The sequence below is a fragment of the Entelurus aequoreus genome, linkage group LG17 (assembly GCF_033978785.1).
Source record: "Entelurus aequoreus isolate RoL-2023_Sb linkage group LG17, RoL_Eaeq_v1.1, whole genome shotgun sequence".
NCBI lineage: Eukaryota > Metazoa > Chordata > Actinopteri > Syngnathiformes > Syngnathidae > Entelurus > Entelurus aequoreus.
This window is the reverse complement of record NC_084747.1, coordinates 32,864,424-32,879,558: the sequence shown is the minus strand read 5'-3', so window position 1 is coordinate 32,879,558 and position 15,135 is coordinate 32,864,424. Positions and strand designations below refer to the sequence as shown.

Genomic DNA, 15,135 nt, shown 5'->3' with positions numbered 1-15,135 from the left:
CAATACAATGAAGTGATTATAATGTAATCCCACAATACCATGTTTATGGACAAGGAGAGATACAGCCACCAAAGCACATTCAACTCCTGAATTAAATATGATTTCTCCAGATTTTCTGAACCATTTGATGATATTACGGACTGTATCAGAATCAGAATCAGAATAAGAATAGTTTTATTGCCATTGTTTGAGAACGGGTTCACAACCTAGGAATTTTTCTTGGTGCAATCGTGCAACATGAAACACATATAACACATATTTGGTAATAAAAAGAGCTGTACTGAGCTATCAGATCTTGTTATAGACTTAGAAGATATTCAAAGAATTCAAGGAGCTACTGTTAGGAGTTATTGTTCATGTGCCTGATGGCCGAGGGGAAAAAACTGTTCAGGTGGCGGGAGGTGTGGGTCTGGATGGAGCGTAGTCTCCTGCCTGAGGGGAGAGGGGAGATGGTGAAATCCCTAAATTTCTTGCAATAGCTGGTTGAGAAATGTTGTTCTTAAACAATTTGCTCACGCATTTGTTCACAAAGTGGTGACCATCGCACCATCCTTGTTTGTGAATACTGAGCATTTCATGGAAGCTGCTTTTATACCCAATCATGGCACCCACCTGTTCCCAATTAGCCTGTTCACCTGTGGGATTTTCCAAATAAGTGTTTGATGAGCATTCCTCAACTTTCTCAGTCTTTTTTTGCCACTTGTGCCAGCCTTTTTGAAGCATGTTGCAGGCATCAAATTCCAAATGAGCTAATATTTGCAAAAAATAACAACGTTTTCCAGTTCGAACGTTAACGTATCATGTCTTTGCAGTCTATTCAATTGAATATAGGTTGAAAAGGATTTGCAAATCATCGTATTCTGTTTTTATTTTTGATTTACACAACGTGCCAACTTCACTGGTTTTGGGGTTTGTAAAATGTGTGTCCTTGGACTTTTATTCTAACAAGATGTGATGTTTACTGTTCATGTACATGCTTTGACAAGGATGGTTTCTTTATCCGAGTACAAGAGAGATATGTAGAACGGAAAAAATAAGGATTAAAAAAAAGTAAAACACACAACAAACGGTAGGTGGTAACCATTATAACCATTAACAGTCTGTCCCTGCTGAAGAACAAAGAGGATTTGTGACTACATTGTATCCATATTAGGACAAGCTTAGTGGACTAATAAACCACTTTTAGAAAACATGAGTTTTGCAGGTTTTTGGCAGAAACACTGACGTTCATTTTCTCAACAATGACAAGCCTGAGTGTTACTGAATATACTCTCTCATTAAATTGTTATGCTTCTAACTCAAATACGCACCAGCTGGCCCTCGCAGTACGACTCCTCACCACAACAAATGCATTTAATTCTCCCGCTTATCTTAATGCCTCGCTCGGATGCAAATGGGACACATAGTCCTGAAAGTTGGATTAAATATGTCCCAAACCACCAGTAAGAATGATGCATTGTGGGTTGGCAACACATGGCTCTCTGCATGTTTTCCATCAGAACTGCTGGCTCTTAAATCCAGTCTACTACTGTACCTTGCTTGGTGTGACAAAGGTCACATGTCAGTAGAAATACCTCTCTATAAACGAGGCGAGCATGGCGACGCCCACACACTTCCCAACTAAAGACAGACCTGAACCCACGGTAACGCATATATTACACACACACTCACATTACTTTAAATCACTGTTGTCCACCTACATTGAAAGGTACAAACAAATGGAGAGCTATGTCAGCGGCAGGCAACCTGAATAATGGACTGATTGGATGCTAACGGTCGCTCGTTAGCAGACCACCCCAGGGTGCACTGACAGCATCATTGGGCAAAGCTGCAGATGAAATTAGAGCTGAAGCGATTAGTTGACAGTCATCGATTAGTTGATAGAAAGTTCACGCGCTAGGGAAGATTATTCACTTTGATTGTTTCCAGTCTTGTACATCTTAGTGCCAGCACAGTACGGTAGTTTAAACACTTTCAAAGACAGATTTAGGATTCCTTAGTATAAATAAAACAATCTTTGTTTAGAATAGAATACATTATTATTAATTATTAACACTACAAAGCGTGGATTTGTTGCTGAATTAGTTAGCAAAAACTAAAACGTTTATTTCAAGAAAACTTTGTAGGTGTGGGATGGGCTAACAAAAGACTTGATACAGATCTGGAAAGTATTGATTTTCACTTATTCCTGTTAGGGTCTGCTTGCATTGTGGTGTCACCCACCACATCCAGCAGATGGCGCTGCAATGAAATAAGCTTGATGGTGTTATAGAAAGAATGGACTACTTTATTAATATGATGAAGTTTAGCGTATTAAACAATTTTAACATAATTAAAACGAATAATAAACCTTACTATATTTTCAATATGAGCGAGGATCGGACACACGACCTTCTGTTTGGCAACTGGGTATTAATGACGCGTGCCAAGAGAGCTACCGGAAGTCCAAAACGCATCAAATGTAGGTCGATATACTGTATTATAAATTATATACGTTTTTTTTGCAGTCATTCCTGGCCACATCACTTTCAAATATTGAGGCTTCACAACATTGCAATTTATTTTTAATCTTTTTTTTTGTATTTTTTTTAGCATATTCTACAATTTTCTTGGTCCTAAACTAAGCATTTTCAAGCATAAAAATGGCTAAATAAATTAAAAATATCAAAACTACTGTCAGTCGCCCCTGTTCAGTATTGTGGCCACTGATTGGCTCAGCCTCAGACAGCATTACTATATTGAATTAAGAGTGTAAAGGTGACACAAGGGTGTTATTTCATCTCTAGAGAGCTCTCAAAATGTTGAAAAACGTATTTAACAGTCTTTTTATGTTCTAGCAATGAAAATACTTGATTTATAGTAAATGATTCCTGACTCATAAATGTATTTATCGGCAGCATATCTGGAACCAATGAACAGCAAAAAACGAGGGACAACTGTATATGTGATAAAGCCAATTACCGTAATATTTAATAATACATCTAATTGACAACCAATTTTATTTTTAAAAGAAGACAGGGTCCAAAAATGACCACTGGGCCCCACTTTTGGACAACCACATGTGTCTTGAGTTAGCTTCTGTTGTTCATTGGAGCTATACAAATAAAGCTTACTCGACTTATTTCATTTGTTCACTAGTCAAAATTAAAATGTTATTCCATTTAATTCTGAGGCAATAAAGCCCCCCTATAAGTTTTCATCCATCCATCCATTTTCTACCGCTTGTCCCTCTCGGGGTCGCAGAGGGGCTGGAGCCTATCCCAGCTGAACTCAGGCGGAAGGCGGGGTACACCCTGGACAAGTCACCTTCTCATCGCAGCGGCAACACAGTTTCACAATAATTTACAATAGAATAAAATACTTTCATTACCTCTACCACAGGGGTGTCAAACGTGGGCCGGATCAGGTCCGTGAACAGGTTTTATCCGGCCCGCGAGATGAGTTTTCTAAGTATAAAAATGAGCCGAAATTTTGGAATGAAAGAAACTGCTGTTCTAAATGTGTCCACTAGATGTCGCAATAGCAATTCTTTGTATCTTTGTAGATGATGCTACATATGTAAAAAATAAATAAACCACATGATGTTAGTACATCAGTCGAGGAAAATGAGCAAACTACATAAATAACATCTTGTAATTTTAATTTGATATTATTTTTTTATCTTGATAGATTGAAAATTAACACCAATGAGTTGACTGATGAACATTATCACATAATTTATTCAGAAAGTGGAAATAACGACAAATAAAGGTAGAATACTATTAACCGCAACATGTAAGTGTAAAAAAAAAAAAAAATTCAGAATGTGCTTGTTCTATTTTTAAACAAAAAAAACAATCTGAAGTTGTCTTTAATTTTAAGTTATCGTGACGTGATTTTACTAGTCCGGCCCACTTGGGAGTAGATTTTTCTCCATGTGGTCCCCGATCTAAAATGAGTTTGACACCCCTGCTCTACCACAATCAAGTGTGAATCGAGTTAAATTGACAATTGTGAGGTAATACATTTGTAGGATCGCGCAAAAAACAAGTAAGACAAAGTGCGGAAGGGAACTACCAGAATAAACAGATGGAGTTAAGGAGAAACAGTCTGCTATCATGTGCATCACTACCAACTGCAGTATAGGACCAGAATGCAATAGCATTGACCAGGCACTTCAATATGTTCAATGAAAGGAGTTTGATGTTTAGGAATCGTCAATGATTGTGCAGTCAGTGTAACATGATAAATGCATGTAACATGTTCTAATATGCAATTAGTGCAGCATTCGATAAGATTGAAGAGCCAATGAGACACTTATAATAAAGTGCCTACTGTGTATACACTAAAGAGATCCAACAAAGCCAAGTAAAATCCTCTAAAAAAAATTCCACCAGCTTCCTCTTCTACAGTAATGTTACACTCTAAATTGTCGCCTGGCTCATGTCCCCGATAGAGACTCTTCTGATTGCTGTTTCCTAATTACATGCTGTCAAAGAGCCAGTGGGATGCCAGCATGTGCACACATTGAAGTTGCGGGCAATGTGGTCCTAAGCGAAAGGCTAGAGGTGGCAGCACAGCATCGCCATCTCCACGCAGTAGTACTTTTCCATCCAATTAGACGCAACTGCAATTCTTCAGAGCTAACAAAGCTCTCCTCTGTGCATTTAAGAGCCAACATGGATAAAGAGTACTATATGTAATAACATGTCGCTCATATGTTATCTTGTTTGGGTTCAACAATTAGGTGGACAGCACAGAGGCAGCTTAATGGGGCCTGGTTGGGAGTCTGGTAACTTGAGGAATAAAGCTCAGCTAAATGATGCCATAATATGGACACACTTGGGATGTAATGTGTTCGTTTTTATGGTTGTGGTTTGCAATGCTGTTGAGTCGCTTCATCATAAGAACAAAGACTTTGTGGTTATCCAGAATAATACTATGTTAACTAGTATACTACCACAATGTAAATATTGTAGTTTGTCTTCCAAAATCTCAATTCGTCTACAAAACCCAAAACCAGTGAAGTTGGCACATAGTGTAATTCGTAAATAAAACTAGAATACAATGATTTGACTTATATTCAATTGAATACACTGCAAAGACAATGTTTTTTTTTGCAAATAATCAAATCAATCAAAGAATTTAATGGCAGCAACACGTTGCAAAAAAGTTGGCACAGGAGCATTTTTACCACTGTGTTACATGGCCTTTCCTTTTAACAACACTCAGTAAACATTTGGGACCTGAGGAGACCAATTTTTGAAGCTTTTCAGGAGGAATTATTTTCCATTCTTGCTTGATGTACAGCTTAAGTTGTTCAACAGTCCGGGGTCTCCGTTGTGCTATTTTAGGCTTCATAATGCGCCACACATTTTCAATGGGAGACAGGTCTGGACTGCAGGCAGGCCAAAGAAGCCACACTGTTGTAATACGTGGCTAGGCATTGTCTTGCTGAAATAAGCAGGGGCGTCCATGATAATGTTGCTTGGATGGCAAAATATGTTGCTCCAAAACCTGTATGTACCTTTCAGCATTAATGGTGCCTTCACAGATGTGTAAGTTACCCATGCCTTGGGCACTAATACACCCCCATACCATTCCAGATGCTGGCTTTTGAACTTTGTGCCTGTAACAATCCGGATGGTTCTTTTCCTCGTTGTTCCGGAGGACACAACGTCCACAGTTTCTAAAAACAATTTGAAATGTGGACTCGTCAGACCACAGAACACTTTTACATTTTGCATCAGTCCATCTTAGATGAGCTCGGGCCCAGCGAAGCCGGCAGCGTTTCTGGGTGTTGTTAATAAATGGCTTTCGGTTTGCATAGTACAGTTTTAACTACAGATGTAGCGACAAACTGTAGTTACTGACAGTGGTTTTCTGAAGTGTTCCTGAGCCCATGTGATATCCTTTACACAGTGATGTCGGTTTTTGATGCAGTACTCCCTGAGGGATCGAAGGTCCGTAATATCATTGCTTACGTGCAGTGATTTCTCCAGATTCTCTGAACCTTTTGATGATATTACGGACCGTAGATTGTGAAACCCCTAAATCCCTAGCAATAGCTCGTTGAGAAATGTTGTTCTTAAACTGTTCGACAATTTGCTCACGCATTTGTTCACAAAGTGGTGACTCTCGCCCCATCCTTCTTTGTGAATGACTGAGCATTTCATGGAAGCTGCTTTTATACCCAATCATGGCACCCACCTGTTAGCCTGTTCACCTGTGGGATGTTCCAAATAAGTGTCTGATGAGCATTCATCAACTTTCTCAGTCTGTTTTGCCACTTGTGCCAGCTTTTTTGAAACATGTTGCAGGCATCAAATTCCAAATGAGCTAATATTTACAAAAAATAACAAAGGTTTCCTGTTCGAACGTTAAGTATCTTGTCTTTGCAGTCTATTTAATTGAACATAGGTTGAAAAGGATTAGCAAATCATTGTATTCTGTTTTTATTTACGATTTAGACAACGTGCCAACTTCACTGGTTTTGGGGTATGTAATTGGGAAGTTGTTGAATTGATAGTTCATTAGTTTTATTCGACTTACTCGTACGTAACCAGACCTCAGGGAAGCCTCTATAATTAAACATGTTTTTTTCTTTTTCTTTAGATTTTGGTGACATTTATCCCCAAAATAGAAGAATATACCTAAATTACATGAGGTAAAATGTCTCTCATTGAAAGTGGTGAAAATGTCACTTGTTATCAGAGTATGGTGATGTTTTCTGTTTTGCAGTGGTTAATTTTTCTTTACATTGGTAAAATGGTTAAAGAATTTACTTAAATGGGACTTACAATGATTTTCTTATTTTCTGACTTAACTGTTACAATGTTGGATATATGTTAAAAAAATAGAGCGTCAAATCATAAGGTTCATGCATTTTAGTGTGAGCTTGTACGCAGTGTTGGATGTCTCTGTTTACGTGGTTTTGCAGTCTGGCTACATTGTGACCTCACAGCGGGGTGAATGCACTTTTTAGGACACTTAAGGCTGGGATACACTCTCGTGCTACATAACTTGCGTCCCGTGTGAAGGCGTTTTGGTTGGTTTTAGCCCATTCGTTGGGGCTGACTTTTAAAGTGCAATTCTCTTCCAAAACACTAAAGGGCAGCGTCTCCAGAAAAAGCAAACACAGCTGTTGTTGGCTAGATATTTACCATCTTGTGACGAACAAAAGACAACCACAAGGTCGACAATTTTGTTGGCACTGGAACTAATAATTCAGAAACATCTGTTTAATTTTAATGGACGTTTTACTCATAAACCAGAGAAAAATCTGTTTTTGAAGATTGATTGTGCAAGCCCTGAACGAGTCGCAGAAGAGGATGGGAAAATTTGCAACACATTTTGTCGTTTGGAACACGTTAGGAAATTTTAAATTAACAAAACTGTTAAATAACTATTGTAATGACTTGCTGATAGTATGTTTTGTGTTCATGTGTTACTGATGTTCAGAGCTTTCATGTTCGCGAACATAACCTGCTTGAAAGATGATTGACGGAGACTGAGGAAATGTGTGAGAGAGAAAAAGACATGTGTGCAAGAAAAATAATATGTGTCAGAATTGAACCTGTTAGCACAAGCTTGGCAATAAAAGTTAAAAAGAGTGTCGTACTTTGTGACTTCTTCTGGACGCAACGACCCATTAAGTAATTGTTTTTAAAGTGCACCAAGATATTAAGTACACAACTCCTGGTGCTTTATCTCATACATTAATTTGTGCTTCGAGCACAACATTTTCTCTCCTGTGCTTGGGGACCATTTTCAAAAGTTACCAATCACAGCTTTGTGGTGACGCAAAGCTAGTAATTTTTGGGAGGTGTACGCAAGGCTTGCGGGAGGGTGCGCAGCGGGAGGAGACAAGAGCGTCGATTACGTAAGTTACATGGCGCGAGAATAAAAACCAGGCTTTAGTAAAGCGCTCAGTCCGAGGAGGAGAAGCCTTTCCCCCTATGTTTCAGGCTGTGAGGCAAGACAAAAAAATGTAGGCTACACTTTCATTTTCATCTAATCGTGGCATAACATAGGCGTGTGACATGCAGTGACATGCTGTAGTAAATGCTGCTAAAAGCAGCTTTTTTGCAGGTGTACTTAATGTGGCTGGGTGAATCTATAAAATGTTTTTGTGAAGTTTAATTTTAACCGTGTCTGGAAAAGCAATTGTGGTGACAAGTTGAAGATATACATTGAAACCGTGTTTTTTTTTCAAATGATAAATTCTTATACTTTTGAGAGGGTGGAGCGAGGTTTCATTTGCAATCTGGGAACGCCTCCACAAACAAACATCATGCAGACACTCAAAAAAGCGGGTTTGTAAAAGTGACTCTGGAGCAAAATTTACTCTAAATTAACACCAAAGCATGTCTAGACCCAATCAGGTCCCCTTTAAAATAATTATAATATAGTTACGACGGCGTGGCGAAGTTGGTAGAGTGGCCGTGCCAGCAATCGGAGGGTTGCTGGTTACTGGGGTTCAATCCCCACCTTCTACCATCCTAGTCACGTCCGTTGTGTCCTTGGGCAAGACACTTCACCCTTGCTTCTGATGGCTGCTGGTTAGCGCCTTGCATAGCAGCTCCCGCCATCAGTGTGTGAATGTGTGTGTGAATGGGTGAATGTGGAAATACTGTCAAAGCGCTTTGAGTACCTTAAAGGTAGAAAAGTGCTATAAAAGTATAACCCATTTATCATTATTAATTTATCATTTAATAAAGCTTATATGATGACACCAACTTGTCACGCTTACACAGGGATCACTAACTGGTGAACCATGTTCCTATAAAGATCTGGACCCATTTAAGAAATATTTTAAGTTTTGCTGAAACACTGATTGGCGCAGCTTTTATAGACTTTACGATACTGGTCTATCATATCAGGATACCCAAAGACCTATAACTGTAACTGGACCTATTTAAAATGACCATGTTAATTCAAAGCAAGCAATACTTAAAGAGAGTCCGGACTTTAAAAAGTCATTATATATATATATATATATATATATATATATATATATATATATATATATATATTTTTTTTTTTTTTTTTTAAGTTCACTTCTCTTTCTTTCCCTCTTTCTTTTATCTGTTTTTTCCCCGTAATTCAAGTTTTCATTACATACATGTATTGTTTCATCTGAAACAATTGTATTGTTAATTATTGTCATCATTCATGCTCAATAGTGCTATTTCTATTGGTATTTTTATTGCTCCATTCGTAGTGCAATAATGTTAATTGGATTTCTATGTTATTAATATTTACTTCACTAACTGCTTCTCTGCTATAACTTTTCGTATCATATTTGCACATATCGTTTTTGCTGATGTTGTTGTTGTTGTCTCACTGTCGTATCCCCCTTTTGTCTTCGCAATTATCTCCCTCTGTCTTCCTTTTTTTCTTCTTTCCATTCTCCCTGCTCCAGTCAGGCTGCGCCAAACATTAAATAAATCAATCTAATAAAGTCAAATACAAATAAGGACACAAGAGAAGTATACCACACTTCTCTTTTGTAAAGTAAATCTGTACAGCAGTTTTTGGACATCACATCAGGGGTGTCAAACTCAAATACAGAGTGGGCCAAAATTCAAAACTGAACAAAGCCGCGGGCCAAGGTTGAACAAATTAACCTTTTAATAGGGACCCAAACAAGTTTTGCATTGAATATTGAACAAGCAAGGCTTATATAACTTTATAGTGACATGCAAAATCGAGTTTCAAATAATAATAATAATAATTTTAAAAAAAATATCAATGGCATATCAAATACAATTTAAATAAAAATTGAATGCCTCTTTTCTATTTGCAGCCTTCTGAGGTAAATATCAACATTAACTTTTTCCACAGGCTAATAAATTTGAAAATAAAATAATGAATAAACCAACCATTCAGGACTTTAAACTGCTCAGTTTGCAACACACTGATCTAATCTGATGTGCCCAAGCCAGATACCTGCCATCTTTTCTTGGATGCTAGTTCATTAATGTCGGGGCTCAGGCTTTGAGCTGAGGCAACCTTCATTATCGAACGAAGGTGTTCATCAGTCATTATATCTCGTAGTCCACCCGGACCACAGTCTTGGGGGCGTGCCTTAAATGCACTGCCTTTAACGTACTCTACGAGCTGTCGTCACGTCCGCTTTTCATCCCTTCTAACAACGTGCCGGTCCAGTCACAAGATATGTGCAGCTTCTGAACGCACACACACGTGAATGCCACGCACACTTGATCAACAGCGATACACGTTACACTGAGGGTTGCCGTATAAACAACTTTAACACTGTTGGAAATATACGCCACACTGTGAATCCACACCAAACAAGAATGACAAACACATTTCGGGAGAACATCCGCACCGTAACACAACATAAACACAACAGAACAAATACCCAGAACCCTTTGCAGTACTAACTCTTCCGGGACGCTACAAAATACCCCCCGCTACCACCATCTTTATGATTATGTCCTGTTTCATTTTATTGGCATTAATTGTTGGCATTCTATATCTTACTGAGAGACTACAGTTAAAAATAGCTCTATAGCTAACACTGACACATTTACAAAAATGTGTATTAAATAAAATGTAATTTGATTGTAAACAACAGTCCAGAAAGTTGATTGTGCATTAATTACAGTGCATGCAGAGGTAGATAAAGGTGCTGGATGCTAACCACTCATGATACTTAAAATACAACTACAACCATCTTGTGAATTTTAAAAACTTAATCCTGAGGGTTCCTACAGCCACAACTGTTATTTCCAATGTTTTCTTTACCCGATTTGTGTGTTTGTAGACCACACACCTAGCAGCCATAGAAGAAGACTGCGCCCCTCACCTCCCAGGGGATGATCAAGGGTGATGGGTCAAATGCAGAGAATAATTTTGCCACACCTAGTGTGTGTGTGACAATCATTGGTACTTTAACTTTAACTTGTCAGTTAATTGACAACTGGAATTTATGAGAAAACAATAAAAAAAAATGTATGTCTCTAACACCATCCATCCATCCATTTGCTACCGCTTATGGTTTTAATTGGATTGTGCAGGTGTTATACAATATACAATGTTAGCACAGTGCAAGGAGACTAGTGCAGACATAACGAACAGCACACTAGGCTGTTTACAGCCACACTGTGTGATTCTCTGAGAAACCATAAGCCGTAAGTGAGATGTTGTGAGTCGTAGTTTTGCAGTGAACACGTGTCATCTCACACCTGTTTACTGAAGTGTTACTGTACCATTTGGGGTCATGCAAAAAGATGAGTGTGATGTGTACGTGGCGCTAACTGTGGTGTAAAGCTGATGGCATGACCTGCTGCTAGTGTGAAGTCAACTGATAAAATTCACAGTCACGAGAGAATAATGGCTGAGGCGAAGGAGGGCACAATGAGACTTTTTAACAAGGAGGGAACACCAAAATGCATGCCGGCTGCGACTCCTACATGTATTAAATCGAGCAACTTGTAGCTTAAGTGAGTTTTCTCGCTTTTTCTCTTTCAGCATCAAGGCCATCGCGTCCACGAGTGGCATTATGAAATCTATCAACATTCTTAACTACCTACCGGGTGAGTGCTGAGGGCAGGGAAAGGTGTGTTACTATAACAACGGAGTCAAAAGAGGAGAAGTCTGAATTTGACGCGAGCAGGCGAGTCTGGTGAGGAGGAAGAGGATGTGGCAGTGGAGGAGGAGAGAGAGGTGGAGGAGGAGTGGGTGGAAGCGAGCATGAAAGCCATTGTTGGTCTTCGAATACCAAGAAGGGTTTTTGCTGCAAAGCCAAACTTCTATTTTGATTTTTTTTTAGCTAGGCTTTTCTAACAAATCAATGTGGTTATGCAACAGGTTGTTACATACAGCAGCTCCAGCTTTACTGGTCTGATCATTTCTGTTTTACTGCAAAATTCTATAATCCACAAGATTCTGTCTGAAAATAATGTATGTTATATGGGACCTATGATGAATTTTGTCTTTTCTGACTTATAAATGTGGTTACAATATTGGAAACTCATGTTAAACAACACCAAAACATCATAAGATTCATGCATTTTTGCAGGAGCTTGCACACCGTTTTGGATGCCTATGTTCGCGAGGTGTTGCAGTCTGGCTACGTTGTGACTTCATCATGAAGTGGGAAAGCACTTATTTATACATTAAAGGCCTACTGAAACCCACTACTACCGACCACGCAGTCTGATAGTTTATATATCAATGATGAAATCTTAACATTGCAACACATGCCAATACGGCCGGGTTAACTTATAAAGTGCAATTTTAAATTTCCCGCGAAACCTCCGGTTGAAAACATCTATGTATGATGACGTATGCGCGTGACGTCAATGGTTGAAACGGAAGTATTCGGACACCATTGTATCCAATACAAAAAGCTCTGTTTTCGTCGCAAAATTCCACAGTATTCTGGACATCTGTGTTGGTGAATCTTTTGCAATTTGTTTAATGAACAATGAAGACTGCAAAGAAGAAAGCTGTAGGTGGGATCGGTGTATTAGCGGCTGGCTGCAGCAACACAACCAGGAGGACTTTGACTTGGATAGCAGACGCGCTATCCGACGCTAGCTGCCGACCGCATCGATGATCGGGTGAAGTCCTTCGTCGCTCCGTCGATCGCTGGAACGCAGGTGAGCACGGGTGTTGATGAGCAGATGAGGGCTGGCTGGCGTAGGTGGATAGCTAATGTTTTTAGCATAGCTCTGTGAGGTCCCGTTGCTATGTTAGCGTCAATGGTGTCGTTAGCAACAGCATTGTTAAGCTTCGCCAGGCTGGAAAGCATTAACCGTGTAGTTACAGGTCCATGGTTTAATAGTATTGTTGATTTTCTGTCTATCCTTCCAGTCAGGGGTTTATTTCTTTTGTTTCTATCTGCATTTAAGCACGATGCTATCACGTTAGCTCCGTAGCTAAAGTGCTTCACCGATGTATTGTCGTGGAGATAAAAGTAACTGTGAATGTCCATTTCGCGTTCTCGACTCTCATTTTCAAGAGGATATAGTATCCGAGGTGGTTTAAAATACAAATTTGTGATCCACAATAGAAAAAGGAGAAAGTGTGGAATCCAATGAGCCCTTGTACCTAAGTTACGGTCAGAGCGAAAAAAGATATGTCCTGCACTGCACTCTAGTCCTTCACTCTCACGTTCCTCATCCACAAATCTCTCATCCTCGCTCAAATTAATGGGGTAATCGTCGCTTTCTCGGTCCAAATCGCTCTCGCTGCTCGTGTAAACAATGGGGAAATGTGAGGAGCCTTTCAACCTGCGACGTACCGCTACTTCAGGTACAGGCAAGGCTTTTTTTATCAGCGACCAAAAGTTGCGAACTTTATCGTCGTTGTTCTCTACTAAATCCATCCATCCATCCATTTTCTACCGCTTATTCCCTTCGGGGTCGCGGGGGGCGCTGGAGCCTATCTCAGCTACAATCGGGCGGAAGGCGGGGTACACCCTATCCTTTCAGCAAAAATATGGCAATATCGCGAAATGATCAAGTATGACACATAGAATGGATCTGCTATCCCCGTTTAAATAAAAAAAATTAATTTCAGTAGGCCTTTAAGTCAAGCTCTCAGCCGGAGAAAATTAGAAAACCGAAAAAAATGTAAGCTATAGTATTATTTTCATTTAATCTTGTTTTTGTAAAAATAACACAGACATGCGATAGGCAGGAACACAAACACTGCTAAAACAGCAGGATTTATGCTGAATTGATCGGAAAGTGGGCACATGTAACTAATGTTGTTAAAATACAATACAGCATTTTTTGGAAATTGTATTATATGCATCATGATTTATGTTTGCTACTCTTTGTCTGTGCTTTAAGACGGATACAATATATAGTAAAATACTAAAAACGATACTTTGGCTAAAACTACACAGATAAGACAGGTAGCAGGTAAAACACACATTGTTAAAGATAAAACACAAATTGTACAAATGTGTTACGAAATTCGGTCAATTCACTTGATTTAGTTTAGGCTATGTGGGAGGTTTTGACTCCGCTAATATGCTAATATTTGTCAACTGGCCAACCACCTGTATGCAACGTCTACATATCTGTATGGGCACAACAGGGAAGCTAGTTAACGACATTCTTACCTGTCTGTCTTTAAACTCCTTACGCAGATCTGGATGCTTGTCCTTTAAATGTTTAAATAAGTTTGAAGTATTGCCACATTTGGCGAGGCATGTTTTAAGGCACCGCTTGCAGAGCGGTGCTTCCGTCTTAATAGCTTCACTTTTATCAATAGTTTTGAAGCCAAATCTTCCATATTGAGCTTCGATCACCCTCTTTATTAACCAGTAAAATTGAAGTTTCTGCCATTTTTCCTCTGCACACTGTTTCCGCTTGTGTTTGCCATGTGTGTGTGTTGACTCACTCAACATGTGCCTCGGCTCATATTACCAACAACGTTACTACGGCGTGCCATCATGCCCATGAAAAAATAAGGCAGTATGGTACCTTTTTTTAATTTATTAGTTTTTTAGCACCGGTATACAGTACAACCCTATTACCAAGATATGGTTGTGGTTAGCATCATAGTCTGTGGCTGCAGCATGAGTGCAACTGGCACGAGCTGCAATCTATTGATTGATGAATGCATTCTAACATGCACTGTGACATTCTGAATTGGAGCATGATCCCCTTCCTTGGGAAACTGGGCTGCATGGCAGTTTTCCAACATGATGCGAGCCCAAACACACCTCTATGATGACAAGAGCCTTGCTGAGGAAGCTGAAAGTGAAGGTGATGGAGTGGCCAAGTATGTCTCCGCCACACTTGAATCCAATTGAGCACCTGTGGAGCATCCTCAAGCAGGGCTAAGGTAGAGTATGCAAGGTGTCTAATATCTGCCAGAAAAATGGAAGATTACATTAACAACCTGTGCAGCTCTGGTGAATTACATGCCCAATAGGATAGTTCTGGGTAACGATTAGGGCTGTGAATCTTGGGGCACCGCACGATTCAATTCGATTCAGAATCGATTTCTCGATTTTAAAAGATTCTCGGTTTAAAATTCATAATTTTTAATAAGATTGGGTGCCAGTTCTATGATTAACTACATTCCTACATAAAATATGTAAACAGCTGTGATAAATGTCTTTATAACTTAAAAGAAAACAGGTTTTGTTTAGTAAAATTCTACCCA

At 39.2% G+C, this 15,135-nt stretch overlaps 1 protein-coding gene across 6 annotated transcripts in view; it reads right to left on the bottom strand.

Moving 5' to 3' along the window:
- Positions 1 to 15,135, bottom strand: part of msh3 (mutS homolog 3 (E. coli)) — a 96,762-nt gene that overhangs the window by 14,839 nt on the left and 66,788 nt on the right. The window lies entirely within an intron of this gene.